The following is a 23,043-nucleotide window of genomic DNA, read 5'->3' as shown; positions in this document are numbered from 1 at the left end:
TTTTCCAGGGGGGAGTTACTCAGGCCTGGGAAAAGGGCAGGTCTTTGGCCTTTTGTCGGATGGTCACCTTCTGGACCAGGGCCTTTGCACGCTTCCCAACTTCCTTCTGAAGGATAAACACCATTCCCACTTTCAGCACCTACAATAATACCCAGAAATAGAAGGGCATTTCTGTTAATGAGTGATAAAAACTTCAAATGAGGGAGGGCAATGATTATCACAAACTTTGTAAGTGCTGACCATTTCTACGTACTAGGCAAGGTGTCTGGCCTTTGGCTGGGGCCGGAAGTAGGAGTAAGTTCCAGCAGGACGTTCAAGGTTACAGCTTCAAAGACCCACCAGGACAGCTGCTGTGTGGGGCCCTCTGCAAATGAGCCCTGGGACGCCACGGAGGCCTCTGCTTGGGCTCAAGAGTAGGAAGTGGGGTCCTACGCGGACTCGGGGGGTGGGTGGAAAGGGCCAGCAAAAGCCTGGAGGGCGTTCGTGACCACGGAGGAAAGCCCGTCTGCTGCCTGTCAGTCAGAGTTGGAGCTCTTCCCGCTTCGTGGTTCATGCCAACGGGTGTTTCCTCGTCTGGTCCCTCCACGCTGCCTGGTCTGGCTGGCGCACTGCCCGGGCACGATGGGGCACCCACGGGGCTGCTCCTCAGCTGCCCCCGAGGGAGCACTCGTGAGCCCAGGCAGGGGTGGCTGGACCCTGTCGGCGGTGGGCGGGCAGATGCCCGGATAGAGTGGCTTCCATTCAGCCAAAGACAGCTGCCATTTGCCAAGGAGCAAGTGAGGGTTGTGACAGTGGCGTTTCCTCGGACGCCTGACTCCCCGATCTTGAGTAGCCGCCAGGCTTAGCCCGAAATGATCCCAAGCCGGCCTCCACCTCCATCCCGGTAAGAACCCCACCTGCGGGCACCTCATGGAACGGCTCGAGCTGGGCCTCCAGACCAAGCAGAGCTCCCCGTCTTGGCAAAGGGCCCCTTGTTCTTTCTAATGAGAGAGCTGCCGGGTTAGCAGATGTTCACCTACAAAGTGTTGATGGTGCAGGGACGCAGGAAGGGGTAAAAACCTCTGGGCCCCCTGGAGCTTCCATTCTACCGAGGAGGTAGAGGTTGGAGCTTCATCTGAAGTGGGTGCTGGTATTTTTCACTCAAGACAGCCCTTTGTTTTTTGTTTTTATTTTTTTAATTTTTTTTTTGCGGTACGCGGGCCTCTCACTGCTGTGGCCTCTCCCGTTGCGGAGCACAGGCTCCGGACTCGCAGGCTCAGCACCCATGGCTCACGGGCCCAGCCGCTCCGTGGCATGTGGGATCTTCCCGGACCGGGGCACGAAACTGTGTCCCCTGCATCGGCAGGCGGACCCTCAACCACTGCGCCACCAGGGAAGCCCCAAGACAGCCATTTGAGCCAGTGATTTAACACCCTCCCAAAGCCCTTCCTGGCAGAGGTCACCGGGTTTAGTGACCTCTTGCCCGCGCCCTTCCACGTGCCCCCAGAGGGCCGGTGGCTGTGCGGCTCCATTTCCTCGCTGTCACCTGGCTGACAGCGAGGGGTGGGCACCTTGACCCCGGGCCCTTCAGGCTGCTCTCTGATTCGGGTGGGCCTAGGAGCAGCCACAGCCCCGTGGGGCTCTCTGTAGAGCTCCGGAAAATGTGGAGCCTTAGAAGCTAGAAACAAGGGGACCAATGTAGAGTTATTACACGCAGGTGATATAAAAACCCCAAGCTTGGAAAACCCAGCTCCCTACTGAGCTGATGCCAAGAGGTGATCAGCCCCTCCCGAGTTCTCCTTTCACGAGAATAACCAGCACTTGTGTACTTGCCGTGTGCCGGCCTCTCTCAGGTAACCCGTGTGACAGTCTTCTAAGTGTGTACTTTTCCCTCGTTGTAAATGAGGAGACTGAGGCTCTGGAGGCAAAGGAATTCTCCAGGGGAATCAAGTCCAGGCAGCCATTAAAAACATTCCATTAGCTCAAAGCAGCGGTTCTTAACACTTGCGTGTGCATCAGGATCCCCTGCAGAACATGTTAAGATGGATTGCTGGGCCTCCACCCCTCCCCCCTGCCCACAGTTTCTGAGTTGGTAGGTCTAGGGTGGAGCCTGAGAATGTGGATTTTAGCAAATTCCCAGCTGCTGCTGCTCACGAGACCACACTTTTGAGAATCACGGCCTTAGAACCTCTCCTGTAAATTGGGAAACACATGTTTTCATTCCCTTTTATTGGACCACAGAAGTGTAATTTGAGATCTATTACTCATTCACTCAGGCACATAAATCCTTTATCAGTATTCAGGTATTTGTCAAAGCCGAGGGGACCCAGACGCCAACCCGCTGTCTCATTGCCTGGGCAGGTCTGAGGCCGTCCAGGCAGGTGTCTCCCCCGGGGGTGCGGCTTGGAAGAGGCCCAGACCAGCCTCAGCCCCCAGTGCATTTGCTGGGGACAGTGCACGTATCCTCCCTTCAGGGCTGAGTCCGGGCTGGTGGGTCACACCAGGGTCCCGGTGGAAGCTTTTGCACAAATCCTGCCTGGTCCACTTCCTTCCAACTTGTCCCCCAGGTCCTCGATGCCACCTGCCCCTGAGGCCCTGACCAGGCCTCTCCTGCCCCCTCTCCATTGCTGCCTCTTTTCAGGTCCCTCCCGCAGGGCTCGGGTGCCTTGTTCCCCTTCCTCTGTCTTCTCCCTTCAGCACACGCTTCCTGGGGGCCAGCTGTGGGCGTGTCCCCAGAGCAGACACTGCCCACCCTCCTTGCTGCCTAGGAAACAAACCCTGACGCATTGCTGGGGTGAGTGACCTGCTGGGGGCAGCCTAGGTGGACCCGAGGTTCGTGGACTCCTGATTGCAGTCTTGCCCTGGAATATGCCCACTGTTTGTTCCCTCAAGACTGTACCCTCCCCTCCCCTCCCCTCCCCCAAATGGACCAGGACTCCACATCAGCATCGCCCATGACTGCCCACTGCTGGCCCAGCCCTGCCATGTCTGCACTCCACATCCTCCGTTACTGCCTGAGGAGGCTGTCCTCTTATCTTCTTACCCAGCTCGGGTCCACTCACCTGCGCACAGCATGGCCAAGCCACTGACACAGGGTGAAGGAAAGTGCAGCATTTATTGTAGAACCCCAAGCAAAGAACTGGCAGCTCTTGCTCTAAAGACACAGGGCTTTCAGGGAAGGGTTTTAAAGACAGGGTGAGGGAAAAGGTCAAGGGGTGTGTGATAAGCTTGTGCACAATTCTCTGATTGGCTGGAGGTGTGGTAACAGGGTGGTGGCTCAAGAATCCCAGTCATCAGCCTTCTGGTTCCAACCTGTCTGGGGTCTGCGTGCTGGTGGTCAGCAGGCAGCTAACTTCTTCCACCTGGTGGGGGTTTCAGTATCTGCAAAACGGCTCAAGGATATGGCTCAGGATGTTATCTATAGCCCTTGAGGAACTAAAGGTCTTTTGGCTTTGTTCTATGGCTAAACTATTCTTATTTTGTTCTGTTTGACTGTTTCCCTTTGGTTTTGCATTTTCTCACTTCTCTGATTAAATCTGCTCTTTGGACCTCGGGGAGGGCCTAGGAGGCTAAAGCTTTTCATCAGACAAGAGGTGGGGGACACGGGGTGGGTCGTCCCGGGAAGCCCCTGCGGGGTCCTGCCCCGGCCCACTCTGGCTCTTTCTTTGGAGCTTTCATCCCTTTCTCACCCCTACCCCAGCAAACTGCACTGTCCATGATGGCGACCCCGCCTGGGGCTCTCCAGTCACACCCATGGCCAGACTGTCATCTCCTGCAACTGCTCTACCTCTGGTTTCCCCTCACATTTCAGCCCCTGGCAACCTCCAGCCATGCAAGTTTTGCAGGGTTACAGATGCCTCCTATTGGAATGGGTTGAAAGAGGAGTGAGAAGAAGCTTGCGAGTGATCCCAGGGGTTTTCCCCTCACTGTTACTAGAGTTGGGCTTTGTAAACCAGCGTCAGAGAGCAAGTTCAAAAGCAATAAGTGAGTAGTTTTGTTATAAGGATGACAAGCGGGGGCTGGGGAGGACCGTGCTGATGTGGGACTTGGGTTAGTCTTCCCAGTACCAGTGTGGGACACGTGTCTCATGCGTCGTAAACAACTTAGATACAAGCAGAAACACTTGGAGAAACCGTAGCTCTATCGTGATGAAGACTTTGGTGTCCCAGATGCACATATAGTGTGAATAACATTGTTACTTGAAATGTGAGATGGGGAAAAAAAGCAATATTTTGTACTGATGTATTCTTGTATATAATGTTATTTTAAATATGCATGTGTAACTAAATAAATTAGATATTATAACTAGACATCTGACTATTTTGTCAACATTCCAAAAACTTTAAACTCAGATTGATACCTTACTTTTTTTTTTTTTTTTTTGCGGTACGCAGGCCTCTCACTGTTGTGGCCTCTCCCGTTGCGGAGCACAGGCTCCGGATGCGCAGGCTCAGCGGCCATGGCTCACGGGCCCAGCCACTCCGCAGCAAGTGGGATCTTCCCGGACCGGGGCACCACGAACCCGTGTCCCCTGCATCGGCAGGTGGACTCCCAACCACTGCACCACCAGGGAAGCACGATACCCTTTTTTTTTTTTTTTTTAATTTTTTCTTTAGGAAAATTGGGGCTTGCCTTAAATATAGAATCACTTATATCATTCATTACCTCCCTGTGGTCTGCTGAATAAAATCCAAATTCCTTATTTAGCACTGAACGCCCTGGCTGACCCAGCCTCCAAGACCTTGGAACCCTAGACCCTTAGCTCCGCCTCCCCACACTCTTCCCCTGTGGGGTTCTGCAGACTTCCCCCCTACACTCTGCCTCAGGAAGCCCTTCCCCTTCGAAGACTCACTCCTCCCCCTCCTCCAAGACCCTCCCTGATGTCCGGTCCCCCTGAGTCCCCCAAGCACATCCTCACACAGCATCCAACTCGGCCTTATCGCGGCTGGGTCCTGGCCCTGTCTGCCCCACCCGATGTGCGTGAGCTTTTCCCAGGGAAGGGTCCCAACCAGGGAGCGTTGCCCAGGAGATGCTGGAGAAGAAAAGAGAAAGTTTGCTTTAAATGGACCAGGCCCAGCTCCTGGTCTTCCTGGGCTCATCTGCCCAGAATCGCAACCAAGGCCCCCCATGCCTTAGGGGCTGAAGGGGTCCCTACCTGCTGGCGGCAAGAGGCTGACGTTGAGGTAGATATCGCAACCCAGGTCCAGCAGCTCACAGGTTGCTCAAGTGTCCTGAGACCCTTTCAGAAGGTCTGCAAGGTCAAAACTATTTTCGTAGTAACACTAAGACGTGAATTGTCTTTTTCACTATGTGAATATTTGCATTGATGATGCAAAAGCGATGGTGACCCCCTAGCAGGAATCTGGACACACTGTGCCAGGGGTCACTGTACTTTTCCCCACCAGGCACTTGGCACTTAAATAAAGGGAGCCAGTTTCCCATAAGAGTGTTTTGATGAAGCAGTAACAATTATTAATTTTATTAAATCTCAACTCTCAAGTGCCTGTTTTTAATGTTACGTGGGACAACATAGGAAGGACACAGGAAGCCCGTCTGCACAGCGAGGGGTGATGGTTGTCTCCCGGGAAGCTCTGGCCACCCGCCGTGGACCCCCATGAGAGCACACTCGACAAGCCGGTTATTCGGGCTTGGGTTTTGCGAAGACATTTTCGTGAAAATGAAGGAAGCGAGCCTATCACTTTGAGAAGAAAACACTGCCGGTATTTATTATATTATTGCCCGGGATGAAATTTGAGTTTTCAAGCAAAAACTAGAATTTTGGAAAACTGATATTCACCACGGAGGCCTTGATAGCTTCCCTTCCTGAAAGACGTTTCTGATGAGATCTAATATATGTGTGATTTATTAAAATATTGTATGATGAAATGTGTCATATTTGGAAAAGCAGCGTAACCCAATGAACCAATATTTTCCAAACGACTGACACATGATGCACAAAACAACAAGTAGGCGAAAGATTGGTTCAATGTGTGAGACCCACCCATAGAGTATGAAGGATTCCGAGGTGAGAAAACTTGAGAACTGCCCCGCTGGTCCAACCTCAGGCTGGTGGAAGAAGCCACACCCAGGAGGCCAGACCTTATTTGCACTGTGCTTGTTTGAATGGAGGTAGGTTTGATTCCACATGGTGCTCTATCCTTGCTGGGGGGTCTTCGGCCTTTCCCTCACCTCTCTGGGCCTCTGTGCCTTCTGTAGAAACGGAGATCGTGATTCTTCTGAAACAGGTGGTGGCAGAGGGGGTTCGCTGGCACGGGAAACATTTGGTAGTGCAGTCGGAAGGTCTGGATGATGTACGGTGAAGAGGCTGGAGAGCTAGTTTTCTTTGGTTTAATTACAAAGACAGACCCGCCCTAATCATCTCCCTACTAAGGCTGCCCTCAGGGTGCAAATCAGCGGCTTTGTGTGCAGGCCCTGGGCTTGTGTGCAGGGGCTCCTCCTCAGAGGCGAGAGGCTTTGTTTAGAGTCGTGCTGTAATCACCAGGTGTGGGGAGAACTGCTGATCCGAGGTCTTCAGCCAGCACAGGAGGAAGTGAGCGTTCTGTCACGAGCGCAGGGCGCCAGGCCACCTCCTCTGCCTCTGGGAGCCCCCGTCTGAGGTCAGCGGCACAGCTGGCGGGCCAGCCTCTCGGGAAGGAAGCTTGAGGAGGCTGGGAGCCTCTCTCAAAGGAAGCAAGAAGCAGAACCACAGGCAACAAGGACCAAGACTGTGCACGGGGTCTCGGAGCAGAAAAGCAGAGGTCAGCGGAACTAGATGCAAAGCCCAAGACACAGGCGAGGTCAGCCCAGCATGGGGGGTGTTGGCAGGAAGTGGATGGGGGAGCAAGCGGCCCTGCTGTCATCCCCCAGGGGACTCACCACACCTGATCTCATGAGCCCCGAGGGCCAGGGTGTCAGATTCAGGGACAGTTCACGTTGATCAAGCTCCCACAGGCTGTAACACACAAATACAGGTCAGAAGCCCTCTTACTGATTTCTGAGGAAAAGTTCAACTGTCAAAAAGTAAACCAAGGACTTCCCTGGTGGCGTAGTGGTTAAGAATCCGCCTGCCAATGCAGGGGACACGGGTTCAAGCCCTGGTCCGGGAAGATCCCACATGCTGTGGAGCAACTAAGCCAGTGTCCCACAACTCCTGAGCCCGCGAGCCACAACTACTGAGCCTGCGTGCCACAACTACTGAAGCCCGCACACCTAGAGCCTGTGCTCTGCAACAAGAGAGGCAATCGCAATGAGAAGCCCGCGCAACACAATGAGGAATAGCCCCTGCTCGCCGCAACTAGAGAAAGACCGCGCACAGCAATGAAGACTCAACGCAGCCAAAATTTAATTAATTAATTAATTAATTAAAAAAAAAAAAAGTAAACCAAAAAGAGCATTTGACACAATCCAACATGCCTTCACGATAAGAACTCTCAGCAAAATAAGCTACGAGGACATATTGTACAGCACACAGAATATAGCCAATATTTTATAATAACTATAAATGGAGGATAACATTTAAAAATTGTGAATCACCGTATCGTACACCTGTAACTTATATAATATTGTACATCAACTAGACTTCAATTAAAAAAAAAAAAAACGCTCAGCAAAGTAGGAAGAGAGGGAAACTTCTCTCAACTCTGATGTTTTTCCAACCCCACAGAATGCACCACAGCAGGGGTGAGCCTCATGTCAACTCTGGGCTCTGGGTGGTGATGACGTGTCCACACAGCTTCATCAGTGGTAACAGATGTACCCTGTGGTGGGGTGTTGATGCTAGGGGAAGCTGTGCGTGCGTAGCGGCAGGGGTATGTGGGGAATCTCTGCTTTCTGCCCAATTCTTTAACTGAGATAGAGTTGACGTTTAGCATTGTGTAAGTTCAAGGGGCATGACACGGTGATTTGATGCACTTATATTGCAACATGATTGCCACCGTAGCGCTGGCTAGTTGGCTAACACCGCGGTTGCATCATACAATCATCGTTTCTTCTAGGGGTGGGAACAACTTTCTGCTCAGTTTTGCTGCTATGATGTTGTTCTTTCCTTAAAAACCTTACAAAGGCTTCTCATCTGCCCCAGGAACCTGTGGGACCCTACAGCCTCCGGCCAGTTTTCCCTGTGACATCATCTCCAATCACTGTCCCGGGTCCACTCAGCCGCAGTCATGCTGGGATACAGGCACACCCCTCCCTCAGGGCTTTTGTACCTGGAATTCCTCCACTCTACATGGATCACAGCCTCACTTCCTTCAGGTCTTGGCTTCGATGTCACCTCAGTGAAGTCATTCCGGGTCACCTTTTCTTAAATTGGGCCCCTCCCCCCATACTTCTTCCCTCCCTCCCAGATTTAGTTCCCTCCTTGGTCCCTGTCACTAGCTAACCTCCTAGCTATTTTATTTATCCTATTTATGGTCTGTTTCCCCCGCTAGAAAATAAGCTCCTCAAGGGTAGGCACTTTTTCCATGTCGTTTTCTCATAAACACTTGTTGGATGAATGAAGAAGTGAAGTGTACAGTGGATGAGAATGCTTGTATCAGGAGATCCTGCAAAGCCACCAGAGAGCCAAAGCCCCAGTGGTACTGAGTGAGCTGGACCAAAGCCAGGGTTACTCTCTGACCTTGGGTAACAGTGTTGGAGGCCCTCACCCATCGAGGCAACTGAAAATCCTAACCCTCTGTCTCCTTGACTCCACTTTTTTACTCTTCCTAGGTTCCCAGCCCCTCTTTGGTTGGCATAGGCTTTCTTTTCTTCCTTCCTTCCTTTCTCTTTTTTCTTTCTTTTCTTTCCTCCTTCCTTTCTTTCGTTCTTTCTTTCTTTCTTTCTTTCTTTCTTTCTTTCTTTCTTTCTTTCTTTCTTTCTTTCTCTTTCTTTCTTTCTTTCTTTCTTTCTTTCTTTCTTTCTTTCTTTCTTTCTTTCTTTCTTTCTTTCTTTCTTTCTTTCTTTCTTTCTTTCTTTCTCTCTCCTCCCACCTCTCTCTCTCCCTTCCTCCCTCCCTCCCTTCCTTCCTTCCTTCCTCTCTCTCTCTTTCTCGTTCTTTCTTTTTCAGGAACTGCCAAAGTTTTCGTGTTTAACAGCACAACTGACCAAGGTCCAAGATGTGAAGTTACCGTGTTCAGGAAACCTGGGGGGGCAGGGGAGGGAAATCACTCTATAAACTAACTATATCACATGTGCTGAGAAAAATGCACGCTTTAGAATATAAAACATGTCCACGCATAGTAGTTAGCTGCAAAAGCCATCTGGCTTCTCTTGGCTTGTGGAAAGGGCGCTCCAGATTCCAGCGTAAATGAGCACCACTCAGCTCTTCTGTGCAGCAGGGTCTTGTCTTCACCATCCAGCTCTTCCCCCCCAGCTTGTATCACGAGGGCTGCGATGTTTTTCTCCGGGTCATCCATGCGACCGCTCATGTCCTCAATTCTTCCAATGATCTGGTTGGACTCGGTCTGCCATTTACCTTGCATCTGTTGCAGGAGCGTCTGCACCACTGAGGTGAGATCCTGCACAGTCTTGGGGTCAGTCTCGGCCACCTCCCTGGTTCCTGGCTTGGTGGTACTGTCTCCGACCGTCACCTCCACTTCTGTGTGTCCCCACAGACTGGCACAGGCCTTCTTAAGAGATGCTCGACTTTACCGCGTCACTGACCCGGAGTCACATTTTTTCTCTACATCTTGCACGAACTCTGCCGTGAGCCACTGTGCTGACTTTGAACTCCAACTCTCAGGGCCAATCCTCCAGTAAAACGCCTACTACGCCTGCTTCCATCACAGAAGTCCCTGGGCCCAACGTAGCAGACGGAAATAAAAGGAATGCCAGAGACGTCGCAAAACAGAGGTGCTTCACTTAATCCATTATCCTGGGAAAATGAAAGAGCAAATTTTTTTTTTTTTTTTCGGTACGCGGGCCTCTCACTGTTGTGGCCTCTCCCGTTGTGGAGCACAGGCTCCGGATGCGCAGGCTCAGCGGCCGTGGCTCACGGGCCCTTCCGCGGCATGTGGATCTTCCCGGACCGGGGCACGAACCTGCGTCCCCTGCATCGACAGACGGACTCTCAACCTCTGCGCCACCAGGGAAGCCCAAAAGAGCAATTTTTAAAAGTAGAGTTTTATTTTTATACCTTAGGAAAAGCTAACTTTCAGATGGATTTAAAAAATTAAATAAAAAAAGAACTTCCCAACTAGCACAGGAAACCCAAAGATGGGGGAGGGGGGAAAAGAAATACATGTTTGCAAATTAAAAATGTGAAATGAGGGATACTGTAAACAAAGCAAAGGGTAAATTATGGATTTGGAAAAACAATAGTCTCAAGGCAAATGACAAAAGTGTGTGTATTATATAATTCCATAAAGAACTCTGACACATTCCATTAAAAGAGACAAGTCACCAAAGAGCAAATCCAATGGCCTACAGATATGTCGCCCTTAGTTTCCAGGGGAAAACATATTAAAGAAGAATAAAACGTCATTTTATTGCCCATAGACTGGGAAAATTAAAGAGGTAGAAATGGAACTGTGGCAGCACTTTAGGAAAGCAATCTGGAAAAATCCATTACATTTAAAAATCCATATACTTAGACCAAGCAATGCCACTCCTGGGAATCTATTCCAAGAAATTAAAGCACCAATACATAAAGGATTAATGTAATATAGCAGTGTTCATAGTGGCCAACACACACACACACACACCAGGGAGCAGTGAATGTCCAACAACAGAGAATGAGTGAATATATTCTGGTGTTTCCACACCACGGAATGTTATGTAACCATTAAAAAGGGTTAACCAGCTTTGCTCCAGTTAACTTAAAGGAATTCCATCAGTCAATACCTGAGAAAAGCAAAATTCAGGAAAGTGAATCATATGATCCCACGTTTGTCAAACTGACATACAGGAAGGATGTTTTCCACATACATGTTTATAAGCAACGGTCTGTATATATTTGTATATGACAGTCATTGCATGGGGAAAATCTGTAATAGGTTGCTGACATGGGTCTCATGGGAGGAGAGGAAGGGAGAGGTGAATGCAGATAAAAGGGAAACAAACAAGAAAGAGGGGAGGAAAGCGGGGGCCCCGATAGCATAGCACCATTTATACTTTCCTGAAATCTACATATGTGAACACACAACTAAACTTCAACATAGTTTAAAATAGACACACTACCCATATCCCTCTCACTCTCTAAAATTGTAAACAGATCGAGCAAGAGACTATGAGTATCTCTGCCAAGACTGGATGTCCCTTGTATTTTCAAGTTTGTCTACACTAATATGCCGTAGCTTTTGTTACAAGTAAAGGTAATATTAGAGGGGGCTTCCCTGGTGGCACAGTGGTTAAGAATCCACCTTCCAATGCAGGGGACACAGGTTCGAGCCCTGGTCTGGGAAGATCCCACATGCCATGGAGCCATGAAGCCTGTGCACAACTACTGAGCCCTCATGCCACAACTATTGAAGCCCACACGCCTAGAGCCCGTGCTCCACAACAACGAGAAGCCCCTGCTTGCCGCAACTAGAGAAAACCCACACGCAGCAACAAAGACCCAACGCAGCCAAAAATAAATAAATAAATGTATTTTTTTTAAAAAAGGAAGTTTGAAGATAATATTAGAAACAAGAAAATCAAGGGAGGTTCCCTAATACCCACCAACACCCTCTCGTGGCCTGTGTAGCTGTACCAAATCCCGTCTGGCCTCAGCCCCTCTCCCTGCTTTACCTCCTGCGTGTTCCCCGACAGCTCCCAAACCTCTCTCCCGTCCAGGTGCTAAACAAAGGCTTGTTGAATGAAGACCTGCTGTGTGCCCCCTCCGCTCTCCCGGCTCCGCCTCCGTCATCCCCTGCCCACTCCCTGCACCAGCCGCCCCGGCTTAGTCACCGTAGCTGGACCTGCACGCGGGGAACCCTTCCTCACGTGCACCCGACTCACTTTCCTGATTCACCTGAAACACCGCAGCCTCACCTGACTCCAGATTCGAGGAGCTGCTTCTCGTGCTATCTAGTTCTGCTCTCAACAGATCGCCCGGCTTGTGGGAAGCCCCAGCCGGCGCAGGACAGGTAAATCGAGAGACAAGATGTATTCATTCAACAAATTGAGGCTTTACTGTGTATCAGGCCCTTTTCTAGGCCTGGAGGCTAGAGCAATAAATCTCTACGTCCCAGTGGGGAGCACAAATGGGGAACACGGGCGAGAAGGAGGTGATGGGCCACACGGACGGAAGAGGGCTCCCGGCCGAGGGAACAGCAGAGGCAAAGGCCTTGATGGGAGACATGGGAGACATCCAGGAGGGACTGGAGAACCCCGGAGAGCCTTCCTGGAGGGGGTGTCTGAGCTGGGCCTTTGAGAGAGAACAGAGTCATGCCAGGCAGGATTAGGACAGCAGTGTGAAGGGGCGGGTGGGCTTGGGAAATGACTGGTCCATGGCACATCTGGAGCTGGTTTGTGGTGAGTAACGATGAGAAACAGGGACCTCCCTGGGGGTCCAGTGGTTAAGACTCCGCAATCCCAATGCAGAGGGCATGGGTTTGATCCCTGGTCAGGGAACTAAGATCCCGCATGCCCCACGGCGCAGTCAATAAAATAAAACAGAATAGAATAAAATAAAATATAAAATAAACAAAGCAGGAATGCATCAGGATCCAGGTCTCCTGACTCAGGGTCTGGGGCTGCCACAGCCTCTGAGGGAACCCAGAGAACAAAACCACTACCCACGTCCCCAAATTAACTTCCACCGATTTTCAAATCACCATCTGTCCAACCAATTGCCAGGAAGCTGTGGTCCCTGAGGGCTGCTCCTCGTGGCTTCAGAGGTGAGGCAACTGGTCCTCCTCCAGTGACACCAGCCCCAGAGGATGTCCCTGGACTGTAGAATGCAGCTTATGACCTGCCAGGAGGAGGTTAAGACCGTCCTATCACACTCACCAAATGGATAAAAAGACTGACACCACCAAGTACTGGTGAGAATGCAAAGCAGCAAACTCATACTCAGCTGGTGAGTGCGACTGGTCCAACCACCCTGGAGTCCACTTTACTACTGTCAGTGCTGAGATGTGCCCTGCGGCCCAGCGACTCCACTGCTGGGTGTGAACCAAACAGAAACGTGTGCACATGGTCACCAAAGTCCACATACACCGGACACGGCCTGGGTGCTTATCAAGAGCAGAACGGAGAGGTAACTCGAGGTTTCTTCACATCGTAGGACCTTGAGTAGCAGCCAGAAGGAGTGGATGACCGCAGACAAGAAACTGAATGTTTCTCTCATGCCCGTAATGCCCAGGAAGGAAGCCAGACAGAAACCAGACAGAACTCAATCCACAACCGAGAGAGTATTACTCTCTTGGGGTCAGTGACTAGATGGGGCACGAGAGGGTCTCTAAGTGAATCCAGCTCACCCCAGCTGGTCAAGCCATGACCCGGGAGAGGCACCAGACATTCATTCCAGTCGGACTGTGCCGGATCCTCCAGCCCCACCTGAGCCTTTCCTGACGCACCCCACCGGAACTCCTGACCCACAGAAGCCTCAACAATGGACAAAAACAAGCAAACAAAAAAGGGATCTTGTTTGAAGTCACTACTTTTTTCAAGAGAGCAATTGATTATCGAAACAGTTTTCATCCTTGAGGGGCTGCTGAAGACAGGGACCAAATCTTTCTTGTATTCAAAGTGATGTTAAGAACATTTAATAATATTTAATACAAACAATACTGTATGTTAATATACAAATAAATAATTTTAATCAATAATAAATAATAATATTAATTATTATTATTAATATTAATATAATTAATAATATTATTATTATATAATATTAATTATTAATATTAATAAATAATTTTCTTTTTATTCTCTAAGTAAACTAAACAACATATAACATTAAAGCCTCTTACCAACGCATGTAAGATGCAGCATGCATTACTTATTTAATTACTTTGATAATTCCTGAATAATTTAATATTTTGAAATCGTTGGGTGATTATTTCTCTGATGTGGCTGTCACTAGTTAGATGAGGGCTCTGTCTGAAACATGATTTAACAGTAGGGAACTACGGCAAACTCTTCTTGAGACTTCTCCATGAAATTTGAAGTCGTAAGGTGTTTCAGCATTCTTAATTTCAGAATAATTTCAGTATTCTTAATAAGTAGTGAATGTCTCTTGATATTAACTATGCTGTTCTTGGCTCTGAATCTTTCTTAATCCTTGTAATAATCTCAGAGATTTTAAAATATAGTCAACATCTTTATCATCAAGTATATATAAAATAAGTCATTAGTGTGTCTAATTAGTTGGCCTAATTTTGTTAGTTTTTGTTCATCTTCAATCCACGAGGCTAAAACATCATGTGGATGAGTTTCCATTTAATAAATGAAAAGATTTAAAAGTTTACTCTAATTTTCACTTTTGTCATTAGATAGTAAGTTCATTATCATAGAATTAAACAATCTAAAATTCTCTCTTGGAATTGACACTTTGTTTTATTTCTGATAGTATGCCATATCTCTTTATTTCTCTTTCTTCCACTCACTTCTCAGAGTTTCCCTTACTTAGTTTTCTTTTTAAATAAATTTATTTATTTAATTTATTTATTTTTGGCTGTGTTGGGTCTCTGTTGCTGCACGCAGGCTTTCTCTAGCTGCGGCAAGTGGGGGCTACTCTTCGTTGTGGTGCACGGGCTTCTCATTGCGGTGGCTTCTCTTGTTGTGAAGCACGGGCTCTAGGCACGAGGGCTTCAGTAGTTGTGTCTTGCGGGCTCTAGAGTGCAGGCTCAGTAGCTGTGGTGCATGGGCTTAGTTGCTCCACGGCATGTGGGATCTTCCTGGACCAGGGCTTGAACCCGTGCCCCCTGCATTGGCATTCAGATTCTTAACCACTGACTGCACCACCAGGGAAGCCCCCCTTACTTAGTTTTATGTTCAGTCACTTTTTATCATTGGCTCAATTAATCCAGCAGTTCTCAAACTTTTGTCTCAAGAGATGAGCCCCCTGACATGTTTACTGTATTAAAAATTAAAACTAAAATGTTAAAAATATGTTTATTCTTAGTTTATTTAAAAACACAATAATAAGCCCATTATAAATGAACATAAATAACATATTATTATGAAAAATAGCTATATTTTCAAAAACAGATTTAGTGAGAAAAGGATTCTGCATCATCAGTGCCAATATTGACACAATAAAAAAGGCAATTCATATCTCTGTGTTTTTATGAAAAGAGTTGTGAACTCACCAGAACCTCTGAAAGTGTCTCAGAAGATTTCAGGATACCACACTTTGAGGACCAGTGAAATGATCTACAAGCTTCAACAATATCTTGTAAAGATATTGCCTTTTCTATTATAACACATAATAGATAATGTATAATATCATTTATTAAATCCAAACTCCTAAAATTTTTCATTTATTTATTATTTATCTAGCCACTCCCATTTTACAATTTTTATTAAACTCTATAGAGCAGGATTGATAGAATTTTTAAACTGCTTTGTCATCCTAGGATAACAGGCTGCCTATCAAGTTTTAAGTCTTCATCCAAGTTCCATTATTTCAATCCCAGCTTTCAGATATTTTATTTCATTCTCCCTACTGTTTATTTGACCTGTGCTAGTAAATATAAAATCTATGAAGGAAAGACTTAAAGCAAGTTACCAGATTTGCAAATTTGTTTCTCTATTTGGCTATTTGGCTGAAATGCTAGACTTTCTCCGTAGCATAACACCGAGCACTGTTTGTACAAAATCCATTAAAATTTTCACATAAATATTTATGATTGAAACCATTTTTCTTGAGCACTGACCATCAAATTTAATGCATGATTTTAGATGTTGTTCTACTAGCTCCACATAACCCGCAAGGCCCACTAAACGATCTTCCAAGTGTTCAGTTTTGCAGTTTAAGTACAGTACGGTCAACCCTCTATATCCGCGAATGCACAGTTGGTTGAATCCGAGAACGCGGAATCCGTGGATGCGAAATCCGTGGATACGGAGTGCCCGCTGAACTACCCATTTTATGTAATGACTTGAGCATCTGCGGATGGGTCCTGGAACCAATCCGCCATGGATACGGAGGGACAACTGTATTACTTGTTTGTGGGGCCTACAGCCAGATGGGGAAAATTCGTGAGCACTCTGGGAACTAGTGACTGCACGGCGCTAGAAGCCTGGCGGGCCTTGCAGATCCGGGTGGAGAATGCCTTGGGGGCCCGCAGAGCCAGGGGAAGGCCATGTGGTGGGGGTGTGCAGTGGAGGAGTGCTTCTTCCACAGTGAGCACCTCAGTGAATAAAAGGCTCACTGTTTGGACCTTCACCCACCAACGTCGTGGACCCAGCAACTGACTTGGAGCTAGATGAGACAGACAACTCCCTCGGGAGCTCACGACCAAGGAGTGTGGTGTGGCTGGGGAGGATGGCGAGCCAGCCTCTGCAGACCAGTCCCACCACCTCCAGAGGGTGAGGGGGCTGCTCGGAGGGAAGTGGGCTCCCCATCTCCCAAAGGAAGTGCAGGGTCAGAGCCTCAGAGCGTAGGCCCGCCAGAGAGACTGACCAGGGTGAGGGTGATGTGGACCCCCAGCGGAGATGGAGTCACAGCTACAGGTGGGGTCTGCCCCTGGCCTGAACCCTCGGGTCCCCACTCCCAGACTATTAAGGAAGAGGAGATGATGGAGGATGGCCGGCTCATTGTGCAGAGAGAAAAATGATGGGGCTGGAAATGGTTGGGGCCCTTGTTTGCTGGTTGTCTGAGACTCCTTTGTAGGAGTTTTCTGGAGGATTGTGGCCCTCTGGACTGGTTACCGCCCCCCGCAACCCTTTCCCCAACCCCTGTCCAGCCTCCTCCAGGGGAGGAAGGGCCTGGTCTTGGGGTGGTGGGACCCCACCCACATCACCCCCTTGGGCCTTAAGTTACTGAGTGATGAGGCCTGGTTTCCCAGCGCAGCCCTCTTGGGTGCAGTCAGTGTGATGGGCGAGGCATGGGGTGTGGGTGGGGCCGGAGGGGAGCTAACCCTGGCTGGAGACAGTGGGCAGGTGGATTGTGAGGGGAGGGGACCAGCAGAGGACCAGTTCTCAGCGCCAGGGAACCAAACTCGGGCTGGGTTGGGAACGGTGAGATGAGCATGCAGACAGAAGGGAGACGCAGTAGGTCCCCTACATTCGAAGGGGTTCTGTTCCGAGAGCACGTTTGTTAAGTCCAATTTGTTCGTAAGTCCAACAAAGTTAGCCTAGGTACCTGACTAACACAATCGGCTATATGGTACTGTACTGTAATAGGTTTACAATACTTTGTGCACCAGTATATTATGTCTGCTGAAATAAATATAGGTTCTAGGGATCCAAAGAAATCATAAAGACCACACATAATATTGATCTCAGTTTTAACAAATGTGGTCACAGTGAAGTAGTTGGATTAAAAAGATGATGTCTGATTTTTATCTGTCAATCAATATCTATAATATCTAAAGTACATTCCTATTCAAAATTCTTCAGAGTGAAAATGGGTCTGATGAACCCAGAGGCAGGACAGGAATAAAGACGCAGACGTAGGGAATGGACTTGAGGACAAGGGGAGGGAGAAGGGTAAGCTGGGACGAAGTGAGAGAGTAACATGGACATATATACACTACCAAATGTAAAATAGGTAGCTAGTGGGAAGCAGCCGCATAGCACAGGGAGATCAGCTCGGTGCTTTGTGACCTCCTAGAGGGGTGGGATAGGGAGAGTGGGAGGGAGACACAAGAGGGAGGGGATATGGGGATATATGTACATATGTAGCTGATTCCCGTTGTTATACAGCAGAAACTGACACAGCATCGTAAAGCAATTATACTCCAGTAAAGATGTTTAAAAAAAAATTCTTCAGAGTGAAATTATTTTATGGCTTTAAATATAATTTTTAAAGAAATATTTTATTCTAAGTTCTGCACTAGTACCAAAGAAATGAACACTTCTATTTTTTACTAGTACTGTACTCTATACAGTACTGCACAGTAAAGTACACAGAAGCACAACCACTTGTAGAGGATGCCTGCACGTGAAAGTGTACACCAGACGTGAACTAACGTAATGTGATTGGACACACGAACACACGTTCGCATCTTTGAAAGTTGCAACTTTGAAAGTTCGTATGTAGGGGACTTACTGTAGTTGAAGACGCGAACCAAAGTAACAGTGGAGCCCGCCCACCTTCCAGCCCTGCTCCCATAAACACACACACACAGGGCAGCTCTCACCCTGCCCAGAACTCAGAACCTCCCAGGAACACGCGCTTCCCGCAGCTTGGCCTCCAGCCCTGGGTTCCCTCAGGAAGCCTAAAACCTTGGCTACGTGGTGAGCTTGCAGGATCTGGGTTTGTTTTCTGTCTCCTCCAACCTCTCTCCAAATCTTCATCCCATCCAAGTTCAGGGATGAGGCTTAAAGCCTTAATAAATAGTATCTTGTTGTTTAATCTGTGTCTGGACCTGTGAGCAGCCCTGGAATCATCCTTCTGGGAGTTCAGCCGGGGGCCCGTTCCTGGGCCCATGCCAGCAGCCTGGGACGTGTGGGCAGACAGACAGACAGACGAACAGAGCACAGCGGTGCTCTGAACATTTCCAAGATAAACTGTATTTCTCTTTAAAAACAAAGCAAAGCAAAAATACTTGTCTGTGAAACTTGTCGTTGATAACGATAGAAACTTTACAGCCTGACTCATACGTTTTCCAAAGTTGTAATCTGTGGTCGCCTAGGAGATGCGCCACCCAGACTCCCCTGGGAGGAAGGACGTGCTGTCCAGCTGGGGAAAGACTGTCAGTCCCCAGTTGTCTGCTCCTCCAGGACCTCAGCCTGAGAGCAGCCTGGCCACCTGGGGTCATGCCCTCCAGGGCAGCCCTGGCAGGTGATGGGTGAGCTGGGCTTTTTGGGCTCAACTCCAGAGCTTTCTGCTGGGGTGGCCCAGGCGTGGTCAAGTCTGCATCAGGGTTCTCCCTGTGCCAGTCACTGATGTCCTTCCTGTCACTGGTGTCAATCCCTAATGAGCATCTCCATTCCAACTCCAGGTCAGCATCCGTTTCTGCAGAACCCAGCCGGGACAGCTGTTTTCTCCTTTCAGTAGGTATGTGATTTACAAGAGGGAGCAAAAACCTAGGCTGCAATTACCCATTGATGTTGATCTTACTCTTGTCTAAAGTTGTAGTAAATCCATCATGGTTGAAGACGTGTTATTCTTTTTAAACCACGAAGTAGATTCTGTTTAAGAAGTTGTTTTTTTTCTGCGGTACGTGGGCCTCTCACTGCTGTGGCCTCTCCCGTTGCGGAGCACAGGCTCCGGACGCGCAGGCTCAGCGGCCATGGCTCACGGGCCCAGCTGCTCCGCAGCATGTGGGATCTTCCCGGACCAGGGCACGAACCCGCACCCCCTGCATCGGCAGGCGGACTCTCAACCACTGTGCCACCAGGGAAGCCCTGTTTAAGGAGTTTTTGAGGGAATTCCTTGGTGGTCCAGTGGTTAGGACTCCGTACTTTCACTGCCAAGGGCCTGGGTTCGATTCTTGGTTTGGGGAACTAAGATCCTGCAAGCTGCATGGCATGGCCAAAAATAAAAGTTTCTGAATAAAATTGTTTCAAAGTTAAAACTTTTTCATTTCCTTTATTGTCACATCAATCAAGTATTTCCTTTAGGAGTTTTAATATTTCAGATGCTTTATTTGGACAATGGACTCATGATGTTTTCTGAAATTTATCCTTGTGATGTTTGAAAATATTCTTTATTCCAACCATTAGCGTTAACAGAACAGTATAGCCATTCCTGTGAAATATATGCTTAGCGTTTTAACTTAATAATTCAAGTTTTGAGCACTGTTTGGGTCTAACAGTTATAGCAATAGCAAATATAAGCTGCTCAAATTTTTGGTTGAAATAATCAAATTGTTTTTCATTTTAGAAATGAAAATTTTATATTGATTCTTGCACAATATAGAAAGATGCTCCTGGGAATTCCCTGGCAGTCCAGTGGTTAGAACTCCATACTTTCACTGCCTGGGGCCCGGGTTCGATCCCTGGTTGGGGAACCAAGATCCCACAGGCTGTGTGTTGAGGCAAAAAAAAAAAAGAAAAGAAAAGAAACATGCTCCTTGCTGTTGCCATGTTATCATAGTACCAGAAAATTCAGGCTGGGACTTCCCTGGTGGTGCAGTGGTTATGAATCCGCCTGCCAGTGCAGAGAACAGGTTTGAGCCCTGGTCTGGGAATATCCCATATGCCGCGGAGCAACTGAGCCCGCGCGCCACAACTACTGAGCCTGTGCTCTAGAGCCCGCGAGCCACAACTACTGAAGCCCGCGCACCTAGAGCCCATGCTTCGCAACAAGAGAAGCCACCGCAATGAGGAGCCCGCGCACCGCAACGAAGAGTAGCCCCCGCTCACCGCAACTAGAGAAAGCCCACGCGCAGCAATGAGGACCCAATGCAGCCAAAAATAAATAAATTTATTAAAAAAAAAAGAAAATTCCTGGCTGAAGTCTATTTTTCATATCATTCCAGAAGATTTGTGTTTATGATTCAGAAGATTTGTGGTTATATTTTCTAAAAGCTTTAAGAAATGTATCCAAACTTTGTTGTCTCTTCACTTTATGTGCTTATTGCCATATTTTACTCTAAAATCGTACACGTATAAACAACAAAGCTCTGCACACTAACAGTCCCAAGAATTTCAAAGCATCAGCAGTATGATCAAAGTAGAGACAATAGAACGAAAATAGAAGCAAACAGCAGTGATGCGATTTGAAGAGCATAATTAACTGGTGATTCTCCTGATCTCAGAACGCCTGCCTGCCTGGGAGATGGGGCCGTGAACACTGGTCACATTTACTTGTCACAGGAGGTCCTTTTACCGTCATAGCATCCCGTGGCATTTGGCTGAGCAACTAAGTTTATGTTAGAATTTTTATTAGTAAGTGATTTCACCTCTCACTGCGGTTACTATTACACAATTTACTAACTGAAACATTTCAATAGTTTGTCAACAGGCATGTTTACACACACACACACACACATATACACACACAGTTACTAGAACAAAGAACAATGAAAGTGAATCAGATTGGCAACTTTGCATGCTTTCAGAAGTAAAGTAAAAATCTCCCTTGCTTGCATTCCTGATTAAAACCTAAATTTGCCCCCCGTCACCCTTCCTGAGTTACCCACCCAGCCCCTGCTTCTCCACCCTCCCTGCAGTACCCACAGCCTTGTCCGACTCGACCTGCCCCCCTCAACTCCAGTCCCTGGCTTGAGATGATTGCTCAGTGCACCTCTCCTAAGCGGGGCTGATCAGAATCCCTTTCTGAAGAATTTGGGGTTGAGACCGCTGGCTACTGGCTCTCTGCTCTTCTGCCCTGTCCACGGAGCCCTGAGGGGAAGGAACAAAGAAGCAGACTCCTCCTCCAGTCCCAGGCTCTGCTGGGAACCCGAGAGCTACACTGGTATCTTTATCTACATTCTTCTTTTATTTTTCAACATCACATTTGATGTTGGTTATGTGCTTATCGACATAGTCCTAACTAAACACTAACTAAACATCTCCTTAGCAAAGCTCTCCCACCCCACATGCCCCCCCCACTTCTCCTCGGTAGTGAGCCCTGAGGTCAGAAATCCTTCTGTGCATGCTGCATACTTTATTTTTTAAAGCAATGGTGTGTTCCTGGGGCCCCTGTTTAGCCTGTGTGTACGGGATGGGATGCAGGTCTGAATTAAGGGCTTCTAGTGGCTTCTTTAAAACATCTCCATAAGGTCCTACTGTGGGGATATAATTTTAATGATATTAAATATAAACAGCTCAAAATTGTATATTGATTATTAGCTTCAATTAACTTCAATTCCTAGTGGATGCAACCATCTGAACAGGGCTGAGTTATGAATGATGTCTCATGCACTGGCTCAGCTGACAGAGGATACACCTGTCCTCACCTGGATGGTGAGGTGACCAGCAGGAAGGTCGAAGCACTGCTCCCGGAGGGTGCTGAGGCCCACGAGGCACCTCAGCGACAGATCCTGAAACTAGGAGCTTGGGCACCTCAGGACAGCCTGGGCAGCTCGCCCTCTGCTCCATGGAATGTTGGCTGTTGTCAGGTACTGCACGGGAAAGGCTGCCAGCCTTGGTCCAGGTGTGTTAGCCCTCCCCATTGCTTCCCTACTCTCCAAAAATTTTATACCCATTGATTCTTCACAGAAAGTTTATAGGAAGTGAATTCTCCAGGCGACAGTTAGATAAACAGCTCTTACAAAGGTGTAACGGTCCATCCCTAGAACTGCAAAGCTTGCATTCTGTTCACCTAAGCACCACCTGCGGACTGGACAGAGGAGGGAAGGGGGAGACCCCAGCACTGGGCCGGGGTCGGGGAAGGGTTGCCTATGGCCAGCTTTGATCTCACTTTACTTACCCAACACACACTGAAATAGTGCTTTGTAGAACCAGGCAATCTTCCAAGCTCTTTCCACATTTCAGTCCTTCAATCCTCTTAACAACCCAGTGAAGGTATATGTTGATGTTATATCTTCACTTTACAGATGAGGAAACCTAGGCAGGGGACATGAAGTGGCTGGTCCAGGGTCCTACAGCCTGTAAGATATTTATCCCAGAGAACTACTTTTCAGTGAATTTTGGCACATTGAATCTTATATCCTATTTAAATACTCATGTTTAAAGAGAAAGGAAGATAGAGAATCTTTCAAAGAGGTAAGGAATCATCTCCACATGAATTTTTGTGTGTATGTGCAAACTTGCTTCATTTGCTCTTAATTTTTGAAGGCTGCAGACTTTCACAGGGCCTAACATGCACCTGGGCCAGATTTTGAAGTAGGGAGGGAATTAGGTAGGTGTGCACAGTTGGGAGCATAAACCCAAGACCCCATATTTTAAGGGTTTCAGGAAGGGGCCAGTTCCTCTCCGGAGATTTTCTCTGCTGACTGCCTCAAGGTTGGAGGTTCTCAGGGTCCCTGCCTTCAGAGGTCATTGTGCAGGGATGGGCCTGGGGTGGGAAATGTAGCTCTGGAGGTGAGGGATAACCTGAGAGCAAATACGTTAAACCAGTGAACATACAGTGCATGA

The 23,043-nt window shown here is 48.2% G+C and overlaps 1 pseudogene across 1 annotated transcript; it reads right to left on the bottom strand.

The window, feature by feature from the left end:
* Positions 1-9,276: 9,276 nt before the first annotated feature.
* LOC309838376 (heat shock factor-binding protein 1-like) lies at positions 9,277-13,231 on the bottom strand (annotated as a pseudogene). Its single transcript has 2 exons — positions 13,100-13,231; positions 9,277-9,584 (listed from the first exon to the last, which is right to left on the bottom strand). The product of its transcript is annotated as a heat shock factor-binding protein 1-like (transcript).
* Positions 13,232-23,043: the final 9,812 nt, after the last annotated feature.

The sequence above is a fragment of the Grampus griseus genome (genome assembly GCF_964374135.1).
Source record: "Grampus griseus genome assembly, chromosome: 20".
Taxonomy (NCBI): domain Eukaryota; kingdom Metazoa; phylum Chordata; class Mammalia; order Artiodactyla; family Delphinidae; genus Grampus; species Grampus griseus.
Note: the sequence above shows the minus strand (reverse complement) of the source record. Positions and strands in the feature narration are given on the sequence as shown.